This window comes from Hypanus sabinus, chromosome 5, assembly GCF_030144855.1.
Source record: "Hypanus sabinus isolate sHypSab1 chromosome 5, sHypSab1.hap1, whole genome shotgun sequence".
NCBI lineage: Eukaryota > Metazoa > Chordata > Chondrichthyes > Myliobatiformes > Dasyatidae > Hypanus > Hypanus sabinus.
Genome location: NC_082710.1, coordinates 4,198,964 through 4,223,786, shown reverse-complemented (window position 1 = coordinate 4,223,786; position 24,823 = coordinate 4,198,964). Strand labels below are relative to the sequence as shown.

The window sequence follows — 24,823 nt, the reverse complement described above, 5'->3', positions numbered from 1 at the left end:
CGAGTCCCCACCGAATACCATGAGCTGGGACCAATATTCTGTAAACAACGGGCTCTTTCCCTGCCTGCACACCGCCCGTATGATTGAGCCATCGAACTTCTCCCCGAGGCCTCACTACCCACCAGTCGTCTTTATAACCTAGTAATTTGAATGAGAATTGCAAATGAAATGTGGTTAAATGAATTAAAGAGTTGTACCAGAAAATCCGGTCTAAAATCATGGATTGAATATATATCTTCTTTGCGGTATCATTCCATAATCTGAATCATTATTAGTCATTAGTTTCATTTGTAATAAATTCATGACCATAGACCACAGGAGTAGAATTAGACCACTTGGCCCATCCACTATTTCATCATGACTGGTCCATGTTCCTCTCCGCTTCAAATTCCTGTCTTCTACCTGTATCCCTTCATGCCCTGAGTAATCAATAATCTATTAACCTCTGTCTGAAATGACTCAGCCTCCACAGCCGTCTGTGGCAACAATTTGCACAGATTCACCACTCTCTGGATAAGGAATTTCCTCCTCGTCTCCGCTCTAAAATGACGTCCCTCTACTCTGAGGCTGTGTTCTCTGGTCCTGGACCCCCCCCACCGTAGTAAACATCCTCTCCATATCCACCCTATAGAGGGCTTTCGACATTTGGTAGGTTTCAGTGAGATTCCCCTCGTTGTTCTGAGTCACAGGGCCTGTGAAGTGTTAAGTGAACCTCACAACTTTGTTGCTTACTGGGAACTGCTGCCAGTTTGATAGATAAACTGTAATTAATCTCATTACAGAGATCTTGGTGTTGTTTATTATGGTCACGTGCACAGTGAAACGCCTGTCCTGCATACAGTTCATACAGATCAGGTCATTACCCGGCACTTTGGTGAAACAGTAACAATGCAGAATAACGTGCAACAGCTACAAAGCAGGTAAACACTGAAGTATAAGGTCATAATGAAGTAGATTAAGGCCAAGAGTCCATTTCAGTGTACAAGAGGGCTGTTGAAGTATCTGATGATAGTGTCCTTGAGCCTGGTTTTCGGGCTTTTGTATCTTTTGCTGCGGGCAGAGGGAATGTCTGGGGTCATTGGCACCTTTGACTATGGCTGCTTTACTGAGACAGTGAAACGTATATACTGATTCCATGGAGGGGAAGCTGGCTTCTATGATGAGCTGTCTGCAAATTTCCGCAAGAAACTGCAGAGAGTTGCGCACACAACTCAGCACATCGCAGAAGCCAGTTGGAATCTCAGTTTCACTCTTGCTGACAGGATCGAATTTGGAGTTGATCACCTACCTACGTGAGGTGAGTGCCTCCTTCAGTCAGAGTTAACCATGGATACAGTGTCTAGACATGCAAGCATAGGCAGTACAATATGGAGAGCAAGCGGGGGCCTAAGTAGCAAGCTACCCCCTCCCAAAGGAATGGCAGAGACCGATACAGTTTGGTACCAACATCATCACAGGAGTTGCCAGTCAGCATTGAACTCAATGTAGGATTGCCTTAGGGACTCCAGTTCCGGATTTTTCCCTTGGGGTTTACCTCCAAAACCTTACCCAAGACGAGTATAGCCACAAGACAGCAGAGATTTGAGATCAGAGTTTTCTTTCTCCTAGTTGAGCTGCCAACTACAAATGTTGAGCCCCATCTGCCCAAAGTTACTGGTTATAAGGCCACAGTAACCTGCCTTTGCTCTCCTCTTGTCAGTAGAAATGGTTGCACCGGGCTTAGTAGCTAAGCCACATGTAAGGGCCAGGAATTGGACTTGGTTGTCAGAGGCTATTTGATGCACACTTCGGAGCATTTAATAGATAGTGGGAGCTTGACCCCATTACCATGCCCAGCTATAACAACCTTAAGGAACCTATAGGAAAGATGTAAATACGATTGAAACAGTGCAAAGAAAATTTACAAGGATGTTGCCAGGGTTTGAGAACCTAAGTCACAGGGAAAGGTTGAATAGATTAGGACTTCATTCCCTGCAGTGTAGAAGATTTGATAGAGGTATACAACATTATGAGGGGTATAGAAAGGGTAAATGCAAGCAGGCTTTTTCCACTGAGGTTGGATGAGACTAGAACTGGAGAACAACACCTTATATTCTGTTTGGGTAGCTTCCAACCTGATTCTGATGTTTGGTTTTAACAACAATGGAATCTCTTGATCACAATTATCCATTTTTCAATTTTTTTGTAATGCCCAAAACTCCCTTCTCTATTTCCCATCCTTTTTCCCCTCTCTCACCTCATCTCCTTGCCTGCCCATCACCTTCTTCTGGTGCTGCTTCCCCCTTTTTCTTTCTTTCATGGCCTTCTGTCTCTTTCACCAATCAACCTTCCCAGCTCTGTACTTCATCCCCCCCCCTCCAGGTTTTACCTATCACCTGGTGGTTGCCTCCCCTCCCCAACCTTTTAAACCTACTCCACAGTTTTTTTCCTCCAGTCCTGCTGAAGGGTTTGCCCGAAATGTCGACTGCACTATTTTCCACAGATGCTACCTGGCCTGCTGAGTTCCTCCAGCATTTTGTGTGTGCTTGTACTGAGTATATGTGCCTTGTCTTCTGCTGCTGTAGCCTACCCACTTCAGCTTTCAGTATGTTGTACATTCAGAGATGATCTTCTGAAACGTGGTTATTTGAGTTACTGTTGCTTTCCTGTCACTTTGCACTAGTCTGGCCGTGCTCCTCTGACCTCTCTCATTAACAAGGTGTTTTCATCAACAGAACTACGGCTCACTGGATGCTTTTTTCTGTTTCTCACACCATTCTCTGTAAACTCTAGAGACTGTTTGGTGTGAAAATCCCACGAGATCAGATGTTTCTGAGATACTCAAACCACCCCATCTGGCACCGTGGTCAAAATCATTTAGTTTACATTTCTTCCCTATTCTGATGTTTGGTTTGAACAACAATAGAATCTCTTGACCACGTTTGCATGCTTTTATGCATTGAGTTACTGTCATATGACTGGCTGATTAGCTATTCGCATTAATGAGCAGATGTACCTAATAAAGTGGCCAGTGAGTGAATTTTTACAACATATTTACAATTAAAACAAAACTGTCAAGTGCAATCAAACCATGGATTGTTAGTAACAAAATTCCAGATTCCATGTTTTACCCAAATAGCTTTTTTTCATTCAGACCTATCCAGTCGCCCAGGGTATACCCACTTCTCATTGCCACCATCAAGGAGGAGGTACAGGAGCCTGAAAGCACACACTCAATGTTTCAGGAACAGCTTCTTCCCCTCTGCCATCAGGTTTCTAAATGGACATTGAACCCATGAACACTATTTCACTATTTTCCCTCTTTCTTTTTAGCACTATTTAATTTTCTTTCTTTATATTTGCTTTTTGTAATTTACAATTTCTATTATAATGGATTGCAATGTACTGCTGCTGCAAAACAACAGATTTCATGACGTATCTCAGAGATATTAAACCTGATTTTGATTCTGATTCAAACAATCAAACACTTGTAAAGGAAAGATTAAGAAGTGAAAAAGAATGAGAGTTTTCTATGCCCGTTTTGAAAGGGAGAACACAACTACAGCTGTGAAGATCCCTGCTGCACCTGATGACCCAGTGATCTCTGTCTCAGAGGCCGATGTTAGACTGTCCTTAAAGAGAGTGAACTCTCGCAAGGCAGAAGGTCCCGAAGGGGTGCCTGGTAAGGCTCTGAAAACCTATGCCAACCAACTGGCAGGAGTATTCTCACTGCCTCAAAAAGGCAACAATTATTCCAGAGTCTAAGAAGAATAATGTGAGTTGCTTTAATGACTATCGCTTGGTAGCACTCACATCAACAGTAATGAAATGCTTTGAGAATTTGGTCATTACTAGACTGAACTCCTGCCTCAGCAAGGACCTGGACCCATTGCAGATTGTTGAATGCTACAATAGTTCAGTGGCAGATGCAATCTCAATGGCTTGAGATCCACATGGCTTTAGACCACCTGGACAGTGCAAACACCTATGTCCAGATGCTGTTCATCAACTTAGCTCAGAATTTAATACCATCCCACAATCCTGATTGAGAAGTTGCAGAATGTGGGCATCTGTACCTCCCTCTCCAACTTCCTAACCGGAAGACCACAATCTGTGTGGATTGGTGATAACATATCCTCCTCGCTGACAATCAACATTGGTGCACCTCAGGGGTGTGTGCTTAGTCCATTGCTCTATCCTCTCTATACCCATGACTGTGTGGCTAGGCATAGCTCAAATACCATCAATAAATTTGCTGATGATACACCCATTGTTGGTAGAATCTCAGGCAGTGATGAGAGTGAGTACAGGAGTAAGACATACCAGATTGTGCAGTGGTGTCACAGCAACAACCTGGCACTCAACGTCAGTAAGACAAAAGAACTAATTGTGGACTTCAGGAAGAGTAAGATGAAGGAACACATACCAATCCTCATAGAGGGATCAGAAGTGGAGAGAGTGAACAGTTTCAAGTTCCTGGGTGTCAAGATCTTTGAGGATATAACCTGGTCCCAACATATCGATTCAGTTATAAAGTCAAGACAATGGTTATACTTCATTAGGAGTTTTAACAGATTTGGTATGTCAGCAAAAATACTTAAAAGCTTCCATTGATGTACCGCGGAGAGCATTCTGACAGGCTGCATCGCTGTCTGGTATGCAGGGGTGGGAGGGGAGGGGCTACTGCACAGGATTGAAAGAAGCTGCAGAGGGTTTTAAATTAAGTCGACTCCATCTTGGGTACTAGCCTACAAAGTACCCAGGACATCTTCAAGGAGGGGTGTCTCAGAAAGGCAGCGTCCAGTATTAAGGACCTCCAGCACCCAGGGCATGCCCTTTTCTCACTGTTACCATCAGATAGGAGGTACAGAAACCCGAAGGCACACACTCAGTGACTCAGGAACAGCTTCCTCCCCTCTGCCATCCGATTCCTAAATGGACAATGAACCCTTGGACACTACCTTACTTTTTTACATGCATTATTTCTGTTTTGTGCACGATTTTTAATCTATTCAATATACATATACTGCAATTGATTTATTTATTTTATTATTATTATGTTGTTTTTTTGTCCTCTATATTATGTATTGGATTGAACTGCTGCTGCTAAGTTAACAAATTTCATGTCACATGCTGGAGATAATAATCTTCATTCTGATTCCGAATGTTCTGTTATTGATATTTTTGCTAATAGTTATTTGTCTGACATTTCTTTGCGTGCACAGTTGGCATTGACTTTTGAGAGATGGCTTCTGTGATTTTAGTTAAAGCAAATTACTCCTGTAAAACTTTTCCTGATTACTTCCACAATTCTGTCACTGGTGCAATTGGTCAGAGTAATTGAAAGGTTAAACAAAGGAGCAGGCCTGTCAAAACTGACTGAAACCAACTGGTGCAGAGCTATCAGTAAGTAATCAATGCTAATTGGTACATAATGACTAACATAGGCACCATTTGTATGTAGATACATCACAGCAGATAGAATGCAGCCTAGATTACAACTTAATTTGAAGAGATCTAGGAAAGCCATAGATATGGTGGATGTCTGTCACATCCAACAATGACAGGAGACCTGTGTAGCAGAGTGTTTAAAGTGGAAACGCTGTTCCCGGGACAGTTCCACTCTATCGACCTCGGAAGTCCGGGTCCAGTGGTACTGTAAGGTAATATAATTGGTGGAAATGTACATAATCCACAACCTCCAACATGGAGTTGTGGTTTCACTTTAAGAGGCTGGTCTGACTTGATGATGTAATTATGTAAATGATTTTTAGTGTGCTTTGCATTCAGTTTTTTGGTGTTATATGAGTCACTATGGCTTTTCTGAAGCATAAAATACCTCCACCATTTTATTCGCAAAAACCTACATTGGTGACCCCGATACTCCAGGACAAGTCCAGAGTTATTGAACATGTCAGCCAACACAGTCACTTTCAAACTGCCAGAGTTTTGAGAGAAAAATGCATGCCCGTACAAGCTGAGGCTCAATTTCTGCTTTGAGGAATCTCTGCCAACAACATGAAATATTTCTGTGTGGTAGCGTCACTCAGCAACTCCACACCATTGAGTGTGGTGAGTCTGCTTGAAAACCCACCTGAACACACCAAAGCAAACGAGGAAATCTGCAGATGCTGGAAATTCATGCAACACACACAAACTGCTGGTGGAACGCAGCAGGCCAGGCAGCATCTCTAGGGAGAAGCACCGTCGACACAACAAATACCGGTGGCTGAAAACTCATCCTTTACAGTCTTTTGGGCTATCGGTGTCTGAGCATGCCAAACAATTGTTTTCCTTACCCAATCTCAGTGATGCTAAGCCATCAGAGCTAATGGACCACATGTTGTCTCTCCTGGGAAATCACCATCCTTGTTTTGTTTTTAAAGAATTCTTCATGCAGAAAATAAATGCCTCACTAACACACCTATGAAGGACTACAAGAAGCTTGCTAAAATAGCTGATAGTCTACACTCAGGCAGGTAGCAGTGCATCATTCCTCCTTCTTTCTCTACCTCAATAAGCTGGGTCAGCAAAGCCCACAGAATGAGGATGCCCACAGCTACAGAACAGCCAGGCCTGTGTTTTTACCACACTCGCTAAGAAGTGCTGACCTCCTTGCAGCTTTGACAGAGCCAGTGCGTCAGGATATCAGAAGGTGTGATATCCCTCCCATCAAAAATAGTCATTACTACTGATGTTTCAAACTATGCTGTGGGTGCCGTGCATGAACAGTTGGTCGGAGGCGTACGGCGGCCACTCACTTTAAAAAGCCTCCACCTCTGTTTCCCCCCTCCACCCCTATAAGAAAGTACAGCACAGTTGACCACGATCTCTGTCTGGCTGTCCACTATTTTCGTTTTCTTCTAGAGGGTCACTATTTCGCAGTGTTCATTAATCACAAATCCCTCGTGCACATGATGGCTAAAATATCAGACCTTTGGTCTGAACGGCAGCATCGCCAACTGGCCCACGTTCCAAGTTCACACCTGATATACAACATAGCAAGGGGAAAAATAATGCCGTGGCTAATTGCCTCTCATGGCCAGCATATAGTGGTTGATAATGCTGGCATAGCAGCCAACCAAGCTACTGACCCAGAGGTCCAGGCTTACTGAACTGCAGTCACAGTCCTACTGTTGACTGACATCAAGTTCAGGGAAGTTGATGTTTCTCTTCTATGTGATATCTCAACTGGATACCCTTGCCCCATTGTGCCCTCAGAGACTTCATACATGGCCTCTTGCATCAGGGCTGGAAGGCCTCACAGAAACTGGCTGCACTAAAGTTTCTGGCATGGCCTTAGAAAGGACGTGCATGATTGGACTGCAGCCTGTATGGAGTGCCAGCGGGCAAAGATTAACTGTCATGTCCAGGTTCCATTGGCATCTTTTGAGGTCCCTGAGCAACAGTTTAACCATGTCAATGTGGACATTTTGCTCCTCTTTCCCCCATTCGCAGTTTCACCCACCTTCTTACCATGATGGACTGTACCACCATGTAACCAGAGGTCGTCCCTCTAGCATCGATGATGGCAGCAGATGTGACTTAGGCGTTCATCAGGTTGTCTTGTTTGGCACTCCATCTGACATTTCCTCTGACTGCAGTCCCTGGGCTGTGAAGGCCCAGAACCTCAGTGTATGACCTGCAGTCCAATGGCCTGTGCGAGCAGTTTCACCACTCCTTAAAGGCTGCTCCAAGGGCTTCCCTGATCGTCTCCCGCTGGAGCTCAGAACAGCTCCAAAAGAGGACCTGCAGTCATCCGTGGCTGAGCTGGTATACAGACAGCCATTATGAGTGCCATATCATTTCATTTCTAAAACCACAGCCAGCTGGTCGGCCTCTCAAAAGTTTTCCACCATCCTTAGTAAATTCAATTCCTTTGTATTTATTCCTTCCTCTCATTGTGGTGTACAACACTCTTGGGTTCCTGTTGACCTACACACCACCTTGTTTGATTTCGCCCAACGTGGTGCACACCAACATCCCCTTAGGTCCTCTTACAATGGCCCTTCCATGTTTTGGAATGGGAGAAAAGACTTTTTATCATAGAGAAGAGAGGTAGGCCTGAACATATTTTGGTAGATCTTAGCCCACTAAGATTTGGAGGATTCCGTTCCCATGCCCTTGGCATCACGACATGATCATGAGGTTGGCAACACACCTCTGGACAAGCCAGAGGCACCTGCTGTTCCCCCACCCATGGAACACAGGAGCCAAGCCTGGTGGCTTCTCCAAGCTCTGGGCAAGCTCACTATGCTGGTTTCAGTGAATTCTGGGGAAGTTGTGCAGGGTAACGCAATTGGTGGAAGTGTACATAATTCACAACCTCCAACATCGAATTGGGTTTTCACTTATGATGCTGGTTTGACATGATGACATAATTGTGTAAACAGTTTTTAGCGTGTTTTGTGTTCAGTTTTTTGGGGGGCTGTTCAATAAATGAGTTGCCAGGGCAACTCAACTTAAATGTAAAATGCCTCCACTGTTTTATTTGTAAAAGCCTACAGTACGAGTAGTCAGCACAACTGGAGTCTTCCTTGGTTGCAGAGGATGACCATGATGTCTTCTGTGCCTTGTCATGCCCTTCGCTCTCCATGAAGCTGGAGGTGACTTCACATGCTAGGACAGACATGTCCCTATCTTACTGGGGTATGAGGCTCGCCAACTACTCTCACCTGGTTTAGACCACGTGTCGAAGTGATGTACCGGGGTGTGGCTGCTGACATATGCAAAACAGCTACTTGGAGCCACAAGTGAGAGCTGAGTGTCTGGTGGGGAAGAAAGGTGAGTGAATACAAGCCCTCTCACCAGAGTTGATACTCTCCCTGGACACCCCAAAAACCCACGCACCCTCCATAAAGAATCAGTTAAAATCAAACTGAGATGTGGGTTAGGATATTGATGTTAAATTTTCAAGGAATCAAACAATCACAGAAATTGTATAGTTTAATGAGAGGTGACTTATGGAGGTGCATAAGATTATATTTCATTAGGAACTTGAGGAGATTTGGTGGGTCACAAAAGACTACTGCAAATTAACACATACAAACTGCTGGAGGAGCTCAGCAGGTCAGGTCTAGCAAATTTCTACAGATGTCCCATAGAGAGCATTCGAACTGGTTGCATCACTGTCTGGTATAGAGAGATCTCTGCACAGGATTGGAAAAAGCTGCAGAAAGTTGTAAACTCAGCCAGCTCCATCACAGTCAATAGCCTCCCCTGCATCAAGGACATCTTCAAAAGATGATGCCAGAGAAAGGCGGCATCCATCGTTAAGGACCCCATCACCCAGGGCATGCCCTCTTCTCATTGTTGCCATCAAGGAGGGTGCACAGGAGCCTGAAGATGCACATTTCAGAGCAACTTCTTCCCGTCCAGCATCAGGTTTCTGAATGGACAGTGAGCCCATGAACACTACCTCACTGTTTTTGCTCTCTTTTTTCACTATAATTTATTTTTTATATACACAGTCTATTTCTTATCGTAATTAATAGTGTTTATTTATGTGTTGTATTTATGTATTGCTGCCACAGAACAACAAATTTCATGCCGTACGTCAGTGATAAGAAGTCCGATTCTGATTGTGGAAGTAGTTGTAGTGTGGTAACGTTTGCTAATCTGTTTTGCCGTTATAGTGCGGCGTCTGTTAATGCTGAGTAAAGGTTGTTTCAAGGAAGAATCACTGGGCTGTTGAGAAGAATGCTATCAACATTCTTGCTGGTGATAACATCTGAAGTTGGTACTTTAGCTCATTAAAAGGTTGTAGAATCAGCAATTCTACAATTGCTTGGGTTTTCTGCAGTAAAATTAATGCCCATCAAAAGTAAAGGAATATAACATAAACAAGTGTGGAATTAAATAATTATATAATGGTTGTTGCAGAATCGGAAAATAATGCACAACAGTCTCTGGAGTTTACAGAGAATGGTGCAGAAAACACGAAGCATCCAGTGAGTGGTAGTTCTGTGGGTGAAAACGCCTCGTTAATGAGAGAGATCAGAGGAGAATGGCCGGACTGGTTCAAGCTGACAGGAAGGTGACAGCAACTCAAATAACCACACATTACAACAGTGGCTTGCAGAAGAGCATCTCTGAATGCACACATTGTTGAACCTTGAAGTGAATGGGCTACAGTAGAAGAACTTAGTGGCCACTTTATTAGGTATAGTGAGTAACGAATAAAGTGGCCACTGAGTGTATCATCATCATTATGACGTGGCGATCATGGTCTCATGGCCATGACTGTTAGTGGCAAAATTTTCTATTCAAGTGGTTTGCTGTTGCCTTCTTCTGGGCAGTGTCTGGGCATCAGTGGTCGCATAACCAGGACTTACGATCTTCACCAACTGCTCCCATGGCTTCACGTGACCCTGACTGGAGGGGTGTGGGGGCTAAGCAGGTGATACACCTTGCCCAAGGGTGACTTGCAGGCTAATGGTAGAGACACATCTCTACCCCACCACCCTGCTGATTTGAATTATCATTTACTTCTTTGGTTTATAGAGGGAACTGAATGATGTAGTATGGAAATTCACATTCAAGTTTATTGTTATTCAACCATACACATGTATGGTGGTGTTTGTCCATCATGCCCAATGATAACAGGAAACCTGTGCGCAGGAGAGTTTTTAAGGTGGAAAAGCCATTGCATTGAGGCAGTTCCACTCTCTTGACCTCAGACGTTCAGGTCCAGTGGTATACACAAGTGTCACAAACTGGGCCTTCCTGGGTTGCAGTGAGTGACAGTGTTGTCTTCTGTGCCTCGTCTGCCCTTCCCTCTCCATAGACAGACATACTTCATTGATCCCGAGGGAAATAGGGTTTCGTTCCAACCAAGAATAGTGAAGAAATATAGTCATGCCAAGTGGAAATATAATCATACCAAGTGGAAATTTGGCTCAGGGTGTCTGACACTCTGAGGGAGGAGTTGTAAAGTTTGATGGCCACAGGTAGGAATGACTTCCTATGACGCTCAGTGTTACATCTCCGTGGAATGAGTCTCTGGCTGAATGTACTCCTGTGCCTAACCAGTACATTATGGAGTGGATGGGAGTCATTGTCCAAGATGGCATGCAACTTGGACAGCATCCTCTTTTCAGACACCACCGTCAGAGAGTCCAGTTCCACTCCTACAACATCACTGGCCTTACGAATGAGTTTGTTGATTCTGTTGGTGTCTGCTACCCTCAGCCTGCTGCCCCAGCACACAACAGCAAACATGATAGCACTGGCCACCACAGACTCATAGAACATCCTCAGCATCGTCCGGCAGATGTTAAAGGACCTCAGTCTCCTCAAGGAGTAGAAACGGCTGTAACCCTTCTCGTAGACAGCCTCAATGTTCTTTGACCAGTCCAGTTTATTGTCCATTCGTATCCCCAGGTATTTGTAATCCTCCACCATGTCCACACTGACCCCTTGAATAGAAACAGGGGTCACCAGTGCCTTAGCCCTCCTCAGGTCCACCACCAGCTCCTTAGTCTTTTTCACATTAAGCTGCAGATGATTCTGCTCGCACCATGTGACAAAGAGCACTGTAGTACCGTTTTCCTGGCCACGGGATCTCACTGTAGATCTCATCTGCCCAGTCTGCCGGAGCTGACTTTGCAGTGAGGGACCAGGGTTTCTCACCAGGGTACGAAACCCACCAGCTACTCTCACCTGGTTTGGCCTGCCTGTCGAAGCGGTGTACCGGGGTGTGGCCACAGTCATATGCAAACTGCTACTTGGAGCCACAGGTGAGAGCCCAATGTCCGGTGGGGACCAATGGTGAGCGAACTGCCCCGGAAAGGACATGACAAGCCCCGTCACCAGAGGAGCTGTCCCTCCCCGGACAACCCCTACATCCCATACTTCTGTCTATCACCGGATGAAGCAGAATTCCTCCAGACTAGGGTGTACAACATGGTACATATAGCTCACACATATAACACATGAAGTAATATTATCACTAATAAATTAACAAATAATAAGGTGCATTCACGATATGAAAGTAGAAAGTATAACACTATTGGTGCATCATACATAACACCCAGGTGGTGGCAATTAGACTTTGAACATTTTGGTGATTATCAGCCTAATTTATTTTTTCATCAAATTATCTTAAAACTCCAATACGAATTTCAATTGTCATAAGGCATGAGGAAACTACATCTTGTTGTGTAGAGCTGAAAAGTCAATTGTTTATCGGGATGGAGGCCGGTGACTAGCGGGGTGCCTCAGGGATCTGTTTTGGGCCCAATGTTGTTTGTAATATACATAAATGATCTGGATGATGGGGTGGTAAATTGGATTAGTAAGTATGCCGATGATACTAAGGTAGGAGGTGTTGTGGATAATGAGGTGGATTTTCAAAGCTTGCAGGGAGATTTATGCCGGTTAGAAGAATGGGCTGAACGTTGGCAGATGGAGTTTAATGCTGAGAAGTGTGAGGATCTACATTTTGGCAGGAATAATCCAAATAGAACATACAGAGTAAATGGTAGGGCATTGAGGAATGCAGAGGAACAGAGAGATCTAGGAATAACTGTGCATAGTTCCCTGAAAGTGGAGTCTCATGTAGATAGGGTGGTGAAGAAGGCTTTTGGAACGCTGGCCTTTATAAATCAAAGCATTGAGTACAGAAGTTGGGATGTAATGCTAAAGTTGTACAAGGCATTGGTAAGGCCAAATTTGGAATATTGTGTGCAGTTCTGGTCACCGAATTATAGGAAAGATATCAATAAATTAGAGAGAGTGCAGAGACGATTTACTAGGATGTTACCTGGGTTTCAGCAATTAAGTTACAGAGAAAGGTTGAACAAGTTAGGTCTCTATTCATTGGAGCGTAGAAGGTTGAGGGGGGATTTGATCGAGGTATTTAAAATTTTGAGAGGGATAGATAGAGTTGACGTGAACAGGCTGTTTTCATTGATAGTAGGGGAGATTCAAACGAGAGGACATAATCTGAGAGTTAGGGGGCAGAAGTTTAAGGGAAACACGAGGGGGTATTTCTTTACTCAGAGAGTGATAGCTTTGTGGAATGAGCTTCCTGTAGAAGTAGTAGAGGCCAGTTCAGTTGTGTCATTTAAGGTAAAATTGGATAGGTATATGGACAGGAAAGGAGTGGAGGGTTATGGGCTGAGTGCGGGTAGGTGGGATTAGGTGAGATTAAGAGTTCGGCACGGACTAGGAGGGCCAAGATGGCCTGTTTCCGTGCTGTGATTGTTATATGGTTATATGTTATATGGTTGTAAGTGTTTGGTGGGAGCAGGTGGAATTCCAGCTCATAGTTTAGGCAAATTATAATTACCATTGAGGTTGCGTAAGACTAGAACTAAAGGTCCTAGTTTAAAAGTAGAATGTTTAATAGGAACTCCTTCACTCAGAAGCTGGCGAGAGTGTGGAACAACCTGCTCATGGAAGTAGTGGATGCAGATGGCAGTTTCAAAGATTCAGACTAGATTTATTATCGAAGCATGTGTGCAGTATACAACCCTGAGATTTGTATTTCCACAGACAGCCACAAAACAAGGAAATACCTTGGAACTTGTTCAAATAAAGACATCAAGCACGCAACAGCACAAGAAAAAAAACAAATCATGCAAATGGAAAAATACAAGCGAAAAGAGCACAGACAATTAAACACCAAACCACAAGGTCATTCAAAAAGTCTAGGGATGTTCAGTTCAATTCAATTTAACGCTGTGTCATTTGTTGACTGCAGGCCACTGAGCCAGTGTGCTCCAGTCAAAATCACACAACATCGCAATAAAAAAAGGAGTCAGGATAAGCCCATGGATAGGAGGGGTATGGAGGGCTATGATCCAGGTGCTGGTGCAGATTCATGGCACCAGGCAGAATAATAATTGGCTCTGGAATAGATGAACTGAACAACCTGTTTCTACACTGTGGTCTCAATGGCTCTATGCTAGGCATATCGGACTATTATTGATCAGCTGCTCATGCATGATTTCAATACTGTAGCAGATCAAGTACAGCTTGTAGGCTTATCTAAACCTTCCTGAGCACACCTAACAAACTCTACCCCATCTAAACCCTTTGCTTTAGGGAGATGCCAATCAATATTGGGGAAATTAAAATCTACCACCACCACAACCCTATTATTATTACACCTTTCCAGAATCTGTCCTGTTACTATTGGGTGGTCTATAAAAAACACCCAGTGGAGATACTGACCCCTTCCTATTCCTAACTTCCATCCACAGCTACTCAGTAGACAATCCCTCCATGACTTTCTCCATTTCTGCAGCTGTGACACTATCTCTGATTGGCAGTGCCACACCCCCACCTCTTTTGCCTCCCTCCCTATCCTTTCTGAATCATCTAAAGCCTGACACTCGGTAACCATTCCTGCCCTTTAACCATCTAAGTCTCTGTAATGCCACATCATAGCTCCACGCTCTAATCTCATCTGCTTTGTTCATAATATTCCTTCCATTAAAATAGACACATCTCAACAGTTTAAACTCTCCCCAATAATCTTTTCAAATCTCCCTGCAAGGATATTGGTCCCCCTAGGATTCAAGTGCAACCCATCCTTTTTGTACAGGTCACACCTGCCCCAAAAAAGGGGCAGGGATTGTTCCCTCTGCAACTGCCTAGTCCACACGTCCCTCCCCACAGATCTCCCACCTGGCACTTATCCCTGCAAGCGTAAGTGATACACCTGTCCCTGCACCTCCTCTCTTACCACCATTCAGGGCCCCAAACAGTCCTTCCAGGTGAGGCAACACTTCACTTGTGAGTCTGTTGGGGTCATCTATTGCATCCGGTGCTCCCGGTGTAGCCTCCTCTACATCGGTGAGAACTGACACAGATTGGGGGACCACTTCGTTGAGCACCTCCGCTCCGTCCGCCACAACAGACAGGATCTTCCGGTTGCCACCCACTTAAACTCTGCTTCACATTCCCATTTGGATATGTCCATACATGGCCTCCCCTTCTGCCATGATGAAGCCAAACTCAGGTTGGAGGAGCAACACCTCATATACCATCTGGGTAGCCTCCAGCCCCTTGGCATGAACATTGAATTCTCCAACTTCTAGTATTACCTTCCCCCTCCCTTCCCCATCCCAGTTTCACTCTGCCTCCTCCTCCAGCTGCCTATCACCTCTCTCATGATTCCGCCACCTTCCACTACCCACAGTGCTTTCCCCTTACATTCCTTCTTCACTTCCTGCTTCCCCTCCCCCACCCCTTGATCTTTCCTCTTGTTGGTTTTTCACCTGGCACCTACCAGCCTTCTCCTTCCCACCCTCCCCCAACTTCTTTATAGGGCCCCTGCCCCCTCCCTCTTCAGTCCTGACAAAGGGCCTCGGCCCAAAATATTGACAGCTCAACAGCTCATTTCCATGGATGCTGCCCGACCTGCTGAGTTCCTCCATCTTGTTGTGCATATTACCATCCATGTTTCTTTCCTGCATCCACAGAATCAACTGTCTGATCCCCTAACTAGAGAGTCCCCTATCACTGTTGCCACCCTCTTCCTTTCCCCACCCTTCTGAGCCACAGGGCCAGACTCTGTGCCAGAGGCTCAGCTCCTGTTGCTTCCCCCAGGTAGCCCCCCTCCCGCAATAGTACTCAAACAGGAGTACTTATTGTTAAGGGGGACAGCCACAGGGATACTCTCCAGTATCTGATTCCTACTCTTCCCTCACCTGACAGTTACCCACTTATCTGTCTCCTGAGGCCTCAGTGTGACTACTTGCTTATAGTTGCTCTCTGTCACCTCCTCATTCTCCCTGACCAGACGAAGGTCATCGAGCTGCACCTCCAGTCCCCTAACACGGTCCCTAAGGAGCTGCAGCTCGACCCACCTTCTACTGATGTGGCTGTACAGGAAGCTGAGAGTCTCCTGGACTTCCCACATCTGACACCGAACACAGAACACCGGCCTCACACACATACCTCCTGTTTCTATTCTTCACAAATAACTGACCTCACCTCGACTTATTACCGCCGAAACCCCATTGAGCCAAAGCCCTGCTACTCTGTCTCCCTCTACTCCATTGCCCGCTCCTTAGATGCCCATTCTATAAAGCTGTTTTCTTTAAACTCTTCTCGCTGTTCTAACTGGCTGACGTCCACAAGCTTGCCCAGTCGTGCCCCGATCAAAACCTTGTTTCTGTGTGATAACTTTATGACTCGCCCTTTGTGTCCTGAATGTTGAATGTGGAATGCAGGGAAAGGAGGGATCTATTTGCAATTGTACGTGCTTTACTCTTTGATTTCTCAAACTATTCAAGGAATTTTAGTAAGAAACACCGAAATAGAATGTCCCGTCAATCAAATATGGTTTTTATTTAAACCTCTATTCATGTGAAAGTCCTAACTTGATTCAGTCACATTTAGAATTTTAATAGAATTCAATCCAATATAAAGTTGTGCTGGAATGCTGAAATGAAGATTGCGAAGTAATAACACACAAATAAAGCATAGTGTGTACAGAGCTTCCCTCCCAGTAGGGGAGCAGTACGGTCAAAAGCTCACGAGCCGTAACGTTCAGTTGTACTTTGTAACATTGCCTTCAAATAATTTACCTCGTCAGGAATGAATGTGTTTGTTAATCAAATCTTTTAATTGCATGATTGGGAAGGGGGTTCCAACGAGGTGTAGTTTTCATTCGAGTCTGCTTTAAAGACAAGAAACCCTTTTTGGTTAAGCAGAATAAACAAATTGAAAAACATCAAAAATATCCTTGTCTAAAATTAGGTATAAATCAACTTTAATGCAATAAAGTATTTTACTGAAAGATAGGTATAGAGTAAAATAAGTTTCCAACCATTATAAACCTTCACACTTTTTCAGTGAAAACATTATGTAGAGGAGTTTGCTTATGTACTGTCTCCTAAAGGATTAGTTATCACCTGCAACAAATGTGCAATGAGTGATTATTTTTGTTGGCAGACTCAATGGGCAATTCAGAATACAGAATACTTTGCTCAAGCAAAATACTCAGAGAACATTATAGGTTATTTGAGAACCTCAATTAAACATGATCTGTACACATCCAAAAGTAAGTTTGTGTAATGACTGACACATTACAGAGTCTGCAACGCTCAGCGGAAAGGACAATTGTTAGCATTTGGAAGTTCACCGACTTATCTAAAAGTAACAAGGTCTAACATATTACAATCGGTATTATAAATTGCTAAAGCTAAATATCTCAAGATGTAACAAGATGACATCTGGCCAAGTTCCATATAATGCCTCTTGTAAGCTGGGGCCTAATTTAAGCTATTTTTTACTTGTCTATACATTTGTATGATTATGATATGAGAATCCAATCCTTTCCTTATGTTAAGGTTTGAAATCAAGAAATGATTCCATCGTGATTAAAAATGGAACATTTTAAAAACTCAGTTTTTAAATAGTCTTCTGTCTCTTGACGTTTATGCAGGCTGCTTATTGTTACATATCAAGTGGAAATGATAATGTGTTAGACGGCTTCTAATTCCTGCTGTTCTCTTGAGAAACTCGGATGCTTCTATCCTGTCCTATTTTGTTGACGACTGTTCACATTTTTCTTTATTACTCCAAGGAATTATGATACATCAGTGGGAAATTCTGTCCCTATTAATTCATGCGAACCAAATTTTATTCCTAATTTCTGTTTTCTTACTTAAACAAGACATCTGCCTTCGAACATATTACAATCAATATCATACGTTGCTAAAGTGAAATATCATAATCTGAGCAATAAACATAACAGAAGAACAATTTTAATGTGAAAGTATCTTCATCAGCAGGCGGCACTGTATTGTAGTGATTAACAAAATACTTTACAGTATCAGTGACCCAAGTTCAATTCCCAGCACTGTCGCTATGAAATTTGTACATTGTCCCTATAACCGTGTGGGTTTCCTCCAGGTGCTCAGGTTTCCTCCTGGAGCCCAAAGATGTTCCAGTTAGTAGATTAATTGTAAAATGTCCCATGTTTAGGCTAAGGTTAAATCCAGGGATTACTGGGCAGTACAGCTTGAAGGGCTGAAAGGCCAGTTCCATGCTGGATCTCAGCAATAAGAATGAAAGATAGTACAAGAGTGTAAAGGAGAGCAAAATAATTGTTACTCCAGTTTCAGTGCAGCACACAATAAGATAAAGAACACAATAATAATAATAAAAAAGCACAATAAGTAGAAATACATAAGATAGCTTACATACATGGATTGATTAGCATGATACACGGATCAGAAAGAGTGCAGAGTGCAGAGAAAATTTACAAGGATGATCCTGGGTCTGCGGGACCTGAGTTGTAAGGAAAGATTGAATAGCTTAGGACTTTATACCTTGGGACGTAAAAGATTGTGGGGAGATTTGATGAAGTTATACAAAATCATGAGGGGTACAGATAATGTAAATGCAAGCAGGCTTTTTCCACTGAGGTTAGGTGGGTCTATAGCTAGGGTTTATAGGTTAAGGTGAAAGGTAAAAAGTTTAAGGGGAACATGAGGGGAAAACTTCTTCACTCAGAGTCGAGAGAGGGTGGAACGAGCTGCCAGCACAAGTTGTGCATGCAAGTTCAATGTCAACATTTAAGAGAAGTTTGGATAGGAACATGGATGGCAAGGCTATGGAGGGCTATGGTTGGGTGCAGGTCGATGGGACTAGGCAGTTTAAATGGTTCGGCCTGGTGTAGCTGTGCTGAAGGTACTTTTCTATGGCTCTGTAGTAGTACATCCATGAAGTGACACAGGCACAGTAGTGTCTGTACATAGGTGACTGAAAGGAAATGATAAACTAGTGGTGGTTGTGGAGTGTGGTGGGTGGGCTAGTGGGTTGAGGTGTTAATCTGCCTGACTGCCTGGGGCAAGTAAATGCTTCTGATTCTAGTGGTCCTGCTGTGGATGCTACGTAGCCTCCTCCCTTTATGGAAAACATTCTCATAGAAACATAGAAAATAGGTGCAGGAGTAGGCCATTCGGCCCTTTGAGCCTGCACCGCCATTCAGTATGATCATGGCTGATCATCCAACTCAGAACCCTGTACCTGCTTTCTCTCCATACCCCCTCATCCCTTTAGCCACAAGGGCCATATCTAACTTCCTCTTAAATATGGCCAATGAACCGGCCTCAACTGTTTCCTGTGGCAGAGAATTCCACAGATTCACCACTCTCTGTGTGAAGAAGTTTTTCCTCATCTCGGTCCTAAAAGGCTTCCCCTTTATCCTTAAACTGTGACCCCTCATTCTGGACTTCCCCAACATCGGAAACAATCTTCCTGCATCTAGCCTGTCTAATCCCTTTAGAATTTTATACGTTATTGAAGTGTTTTATGTTATCTAAGTTCTGTAACAAAATAATGAAGACAAACAAATTTAATCAGCTTGGTTAGGAATAAAAAAAAGTTATCAATTATGACCTGGTAGCACAAGAGGTAAAGTATTTGTTTTCCAAGCAGAAGGTCGAAGGGTTGAACCACAGGGCAGCCTGTCACTTCAATCGCCCGCCACTGCTCCGATGAGATTCTGCAGCTCTTGTCTGTCGAAGTGAAGCATCTCATAACATGAGGGGAGGACCTGGCATTGTCAGAACTCTAGACTACAGACCTCCTGCACTGCGTGTATTTATCACTGGAATGCCATGCATGTGAATGCAGACCAAACTTTGTCTGATAAGGTAACCACTGCCAAAGTCTTGTTTGTAGTCACTCATAGCTTGCATTTTCTGAACAATTTGAATCAAATTTTGTTGCATGTATATGTACATGAGTCTTTCTAAAGTTGAAGTTATATCATTATGGTCCTATCTACCCATTACATGGAGTTACAGGTCTTATCCCACCATGACATGCAGTTTCAAAAAGCAAACATGAGGGAATCTGCAGATGCTGGAAATTTGAGCAACACACACAAAACGCTGGTGGAACACAGCAGGCCAGGCAGTGTCTATAGGAAGAAGTACAGTCAACATTTTGGGCCAAGACCATTCATCAGGACATGTTGTAACAGGTCTTATCCCACCATGACATGTTGTAACAGGTCTTATCCCACCATGACATGGTGTAACAGGTCTTATCCCACCATGACATGGTGTAACAGGTCTTATCCCACCATGACATGTTGTAACAGGTCTTATCCACCTATAACATGGTGTAACAGTGAATGAATCTGTTCATTTGGGAAGTGTCAATACAAATTGATTTTGTTTAATTTAGAGATACACCATGGGACAAGCCCTTTTGGCTCTTCAAGCTGTGCTGCTTAGTAACCCATGACAATACCAAATTTAACATTATTCTAATCATGAGACAATTTATAATGACCAATTAACCTGCCAATCAGTACATTCTTTGACTGTGGGAGGAAACCAGAACACCCAGAGAAAACCCATGCATTCCATGGGGAAAATGTACAGATTATGCCAGGATTGAACTCTGAACTCTGACATCCCAAGCTGTAGACCATTATGCTAAGCTTAGTGGTTAGAGTAATGCTATCAAAGTGCAGACAACACAGGTTCAATTTTTGCCAGTGACCATGCAGCTTGTTTGTTCTCCCTGTGACTGCGTGGGTTTCCTCTGCATGCTCCCCTTTCCTGCCACATTCCAAAAACATACGGGTTAGCAGGTTAATTGGTCGAATTGGTGTAATTGGGTGGCACCGGCTTGTTGAGCTGGAAGGCCCCGTTATCAAGCTGTACTTCTGAATAAAACCAATAAGTAAAATTGAGCATGAAAGAAAAACTCGCTATCCAAACCCTTTTGTGACTAAAGAGTCAGCCTGAACCCACCACCTGTTCTCAGCTCAGTTCTATATCTTACATTTAAACTTTGATTATCTTACCCTACCACAAAATAGACAAATAAATACTTCTCGCCACTGGTGTCCACTTCTTCAGACATGTAAATGTCCTCAGGATATTTGCTGACAAAGACAAAAATTAAACACGTTACAGTTCAATATTCAGGAAATAATCATGGAACTGTACTTCCAGATTCAATGTTTTAGTTTCCGTGATAATGTCAAATTGCTGTCATTTTGAATGTGGGCTCATGGCACTTTACAGTTTGCTAGCTATTCAAGAACAAAATCCATGATAATGAACCACAGCTTAAATAATTCAGTCTGCGTCTCTGTTGCACTGATGTAATGCGAAACACCAGCTGCAGACACTTCATTCAAAAACACTGAAATACCACTGCTTGTGGCAACCTCATATCTACCGAAGTCCAGCTGAACCAACATCATTTTCTCAACTAAGGAGTACCATCAGACCATAAGATATAGGAGCATAATTAGGCCTTTCAGCCCATAGAAACCATCATGGCTGACTTATTAACCCTCCCAATGCCACTTTTATTCCTTCACCCCACAACCTTTGACACCCCTAATCAAGAAGCTATCTACCTATGCTTTAAATATACCCAATGACATGGCCTTCACAGCCATCTGTGGCAATGAATTCCATTGATTTGTCACTCTATAGCTAAAGAAATTCCTCCTTATCATTGTTCTAAAGGGACATCCCTGTAGTTTGAGACTGTGCTCTCTAATACTAGACTATCCCACTATAGGAAACATCCTCTCCACATCCACACTATCTAGGCCTTTTCAATATTCAACAGGTTTCAGTGAGATCCCCCCTCAGTTTTCTGAACGCCAGCAGGAACAGCCCAGAGCCAACAAATGCTACTCATACATTAACCCATTCACTTCTGGAATCATTTTTGTGAACCTCCTCTGGATTACTTAAGGGTTTTTTTTCCCTCACTCCAAACTAGCCTTGTCAGAGTTTGTCTGGAGAAAATGCAGATGGGAGTCTTTCATTCCATCTGTTTTGTTATATAGGCATTCAAGGCATGTTGTCTTCCCCAATAGTGTAGAAATGAGTTTGCACATTTCCAGACAGTAAACAGACCAGGCAAGGGCTCACAAATCTCTATAAAAGTACCATGGAGAGCATTCTAACTGGTTGCATCACGATCTGGTGTAGAGAGACCAATACACAGAATCAGGGAAAATAAACTGCAGCAAGTTGTAAGGTCAGCCAGCTCCTTCCCAGCATCCAGGACGCCTTCGAAAGGTGTTGCCTCCAAGTGGCCAGATCCACCATTACGGACCCCCATCACCCTGAACATGCCCTCTGCTCATCGCTACCATCAAGGAGGAGATACAGGAGAATGAAGACACACACTCAGCGTTTCAAGAACAGCTTTTTCCCCTCTGCCATCAGATTTCTTAATGGATAATGAACCCTTTATTTTTCTCTTTTTGCTCCACTTAATTATTTTTTATTTATATTTCTTATTGCAACTAATATATTTTATTATGTACTGCAGTGTTCTACTGCTGCAAAACAACTAATTCCATAATGTATGCCAGCGATATTAGACCTGTTTCTGATTCTGAAGGCCCATTGCCATTTTCCCTGCTCTAAGTATGCTCTCAGAGATGTGAAATTCACGCCACAGTGCAAGGTTATGAACTACAAATTATAGGTCGATGGTGCCTTCTATTTGTAGTCTTTCTCTTTGGTATGAATTGACTAAAAATACTTCAAAGAAGCATGGAAAAATTAGTCAGGGAATATATTGGTGCTTGAAGGGGAAACATTATTTTTACATTAAAATTATAAGATTATATTTCAATATATTTGCCTTTTCAAATTTCAATGTAAATTTGTTATCAAAGTACAGTACTAGGCAAAATTTTTAGGCACATACAAATATGGCACAGTACGATTTTATGTATTGCAATGCCACAAAACAAATTTCATGACATATTTAAGTGATGATAAATCTGACTCTGATCTGGGTCTCTATTGTTGACTGAGAGTGGGAAGGGGGCAGGGAGAGGGGATCATAGCTGGGAAAAGTGGAAGGGAGAAGAGACTGGAGAGACATTCTGTAATGATCAATAAACCAATTGTTTGGGAGCAAATGACATTGGGTTGGGTGTGCCTGCATCTGCACCACCCCCTGCCTCTGGCACTCCTTCTCTGCCCTAATGATAATATATATCATCATATATTACCTTGAGAGTCATTTTCTTGCAGGCATTCACAGAAGAATGAAGAAATTCAGTGGGATCAATGGGAAATTACAAACAAAAACCACAAATACAAGAAGAAAATGTGAAATGGGGTGTTTGATACCAGACATTCAGATTATTTCCCTTATTTTTAATTTGACATGGTTTCCAAGGAATTGAATATTTCCTTCAAATGGAGGATTACTCTAATACAGCATAAATATTTTGATGTTGTTCAATTCAAGAAGGAACCGTTGCGAAGAAAACTATAAATATTAATTATTATAATCTGATTCATTTTCAGGAAGAAACAAGATCTGCGGAGGACAATCGACAAAGCTGTAACCTTGAAAGGGTGCCCCTTGGCATAAACTGCGGGTGCACTGATCCACTCACTACACTGGAGAGTGATCACTCACATTGTAACACCCCCCCAACCCCCACTGTGATTAACCACATGCTGAGTTCACAATCTCTATTGGGCCATTGAAGGAGGTCATAGCAAAGGTGCAGCCTCCTGCCGGAGAAAAGAGGTGGAGGCCATGAAATGGTAGCATGCCGACTGATGCCTTGCCACTTTTAGTCAGCTCATTCAAGAATGGCAGAAGCAAGGGCAGTGGCCTGAAAACCAGTTGCTTGCTCTGTTGCTATGTGGCAGGGAGTGACCTAAATAAATGAGGAAGGCGATTTACAAAAAGCGGGGAAGAAGTTATAACCTTGAAAATATTCCTTTCACCAGATCCTTGAGGGTTAAATGTATTCCACGCATTACAAATGCACCATGTTAATTTTGAGCGATCAGCATAAGATGACAGATGCACAATTCATTTTATGATATGATTCTTTGCACTTCAAACCCTCCAAATAGAGTGTTAGTAAACTGGAAAGCAATCAGAAGTTCTTCCTTCACCAGACCATGTATAAAAACCTTATTGATATTATTCTTGAAACTTAAGCAGAGAAATTTTCTGTATCAGAAACAACACAGAAAAAAGCATACAATGAATAATGTCTTATCTGTCTTCAGTTGTCAGCCTAAAACTCTCATACAGAATTTAATAAATCTAATTTTGAATGCATGCCAGAATGCACCAAGCCTACCCTTGGTTTAGTTTAAAAGGGTCAAAATATTTCCACATTGGTAGCGCACACATTAATCATATGTCCAGTGGATTTTGAAAATTGGAAGAGACAAGTCCAAGCAAAATTTTAAATTAATTGGGTCTACCCCAGCATTCAGGGTCACCTTGTGTCAGTTGTCCCACATTTTCCAGGTCATGGGGTTCCTATTCATTGTACAGCTGGCATGAAGAGAGATATGTGCTGTGGGCAAAGAAAGGTGAAAGAACTCTACTCTGAAAGTGTGAATTTTCCTACAGGCAATAACAACAATTGCTGCTGCAGATTGTCGTTAGACACTAACCACTTAAATAATGCATGCTCTGCTGAGGACTCTGTTTGGTGCATTTTCTAATCAAGTAGTCAAGCGATTTTGTAAACACTCTGTTGTTTACCATAGGTTCACTGGGCTGATTATGACTTACATATAATTAGTACTGCTGCTATTCATAATTGTTCATTCTAGATCAGAAATTTCTCCAAAGTAACAATCTTATTGTGGAAAGTTGCCATTGATTATACAGTTCAGCTGTCACTTTAATAAAGATCTGGGATTTGAAATAAAATTTGTAGAACTTTGTCTTATATGTAAATCCTTAACGTCAAAGAGACTTACTTTTCATCACAAAGGCTGATTTTTAGAAGTAATTACACTGGACAGCAAATTTTTTTGGAAGTATTGCTACATCAGAAATTGTCTGTGATTATGACAGAATGTTTGAAGCTGAATACAAATATAATTTCATATTACTT

General features: G+C 42.9%; 1 long non-coding RNA gene across 1 annotated transcript; it reads left to right on the top strand.

Annotated features, from left to right (window-relative positions):
- The first annotated feature begins 869 nt into the window (after positions 1-869).
- LOC132393637 (uncharacterized) lies at positions 870-24,591 on the top strand. The gene is made up of 3 exons (XR_009512010.1): positions 870-920; positions 19,381-19,598; positions 23,256-24,591. It is a non-coding gene; the product is annotated as an uncharacterized LOC132393637 (long non-coding RNA).
- Positions 24,592-24,823: the final 232 nt, after the last annotated feature.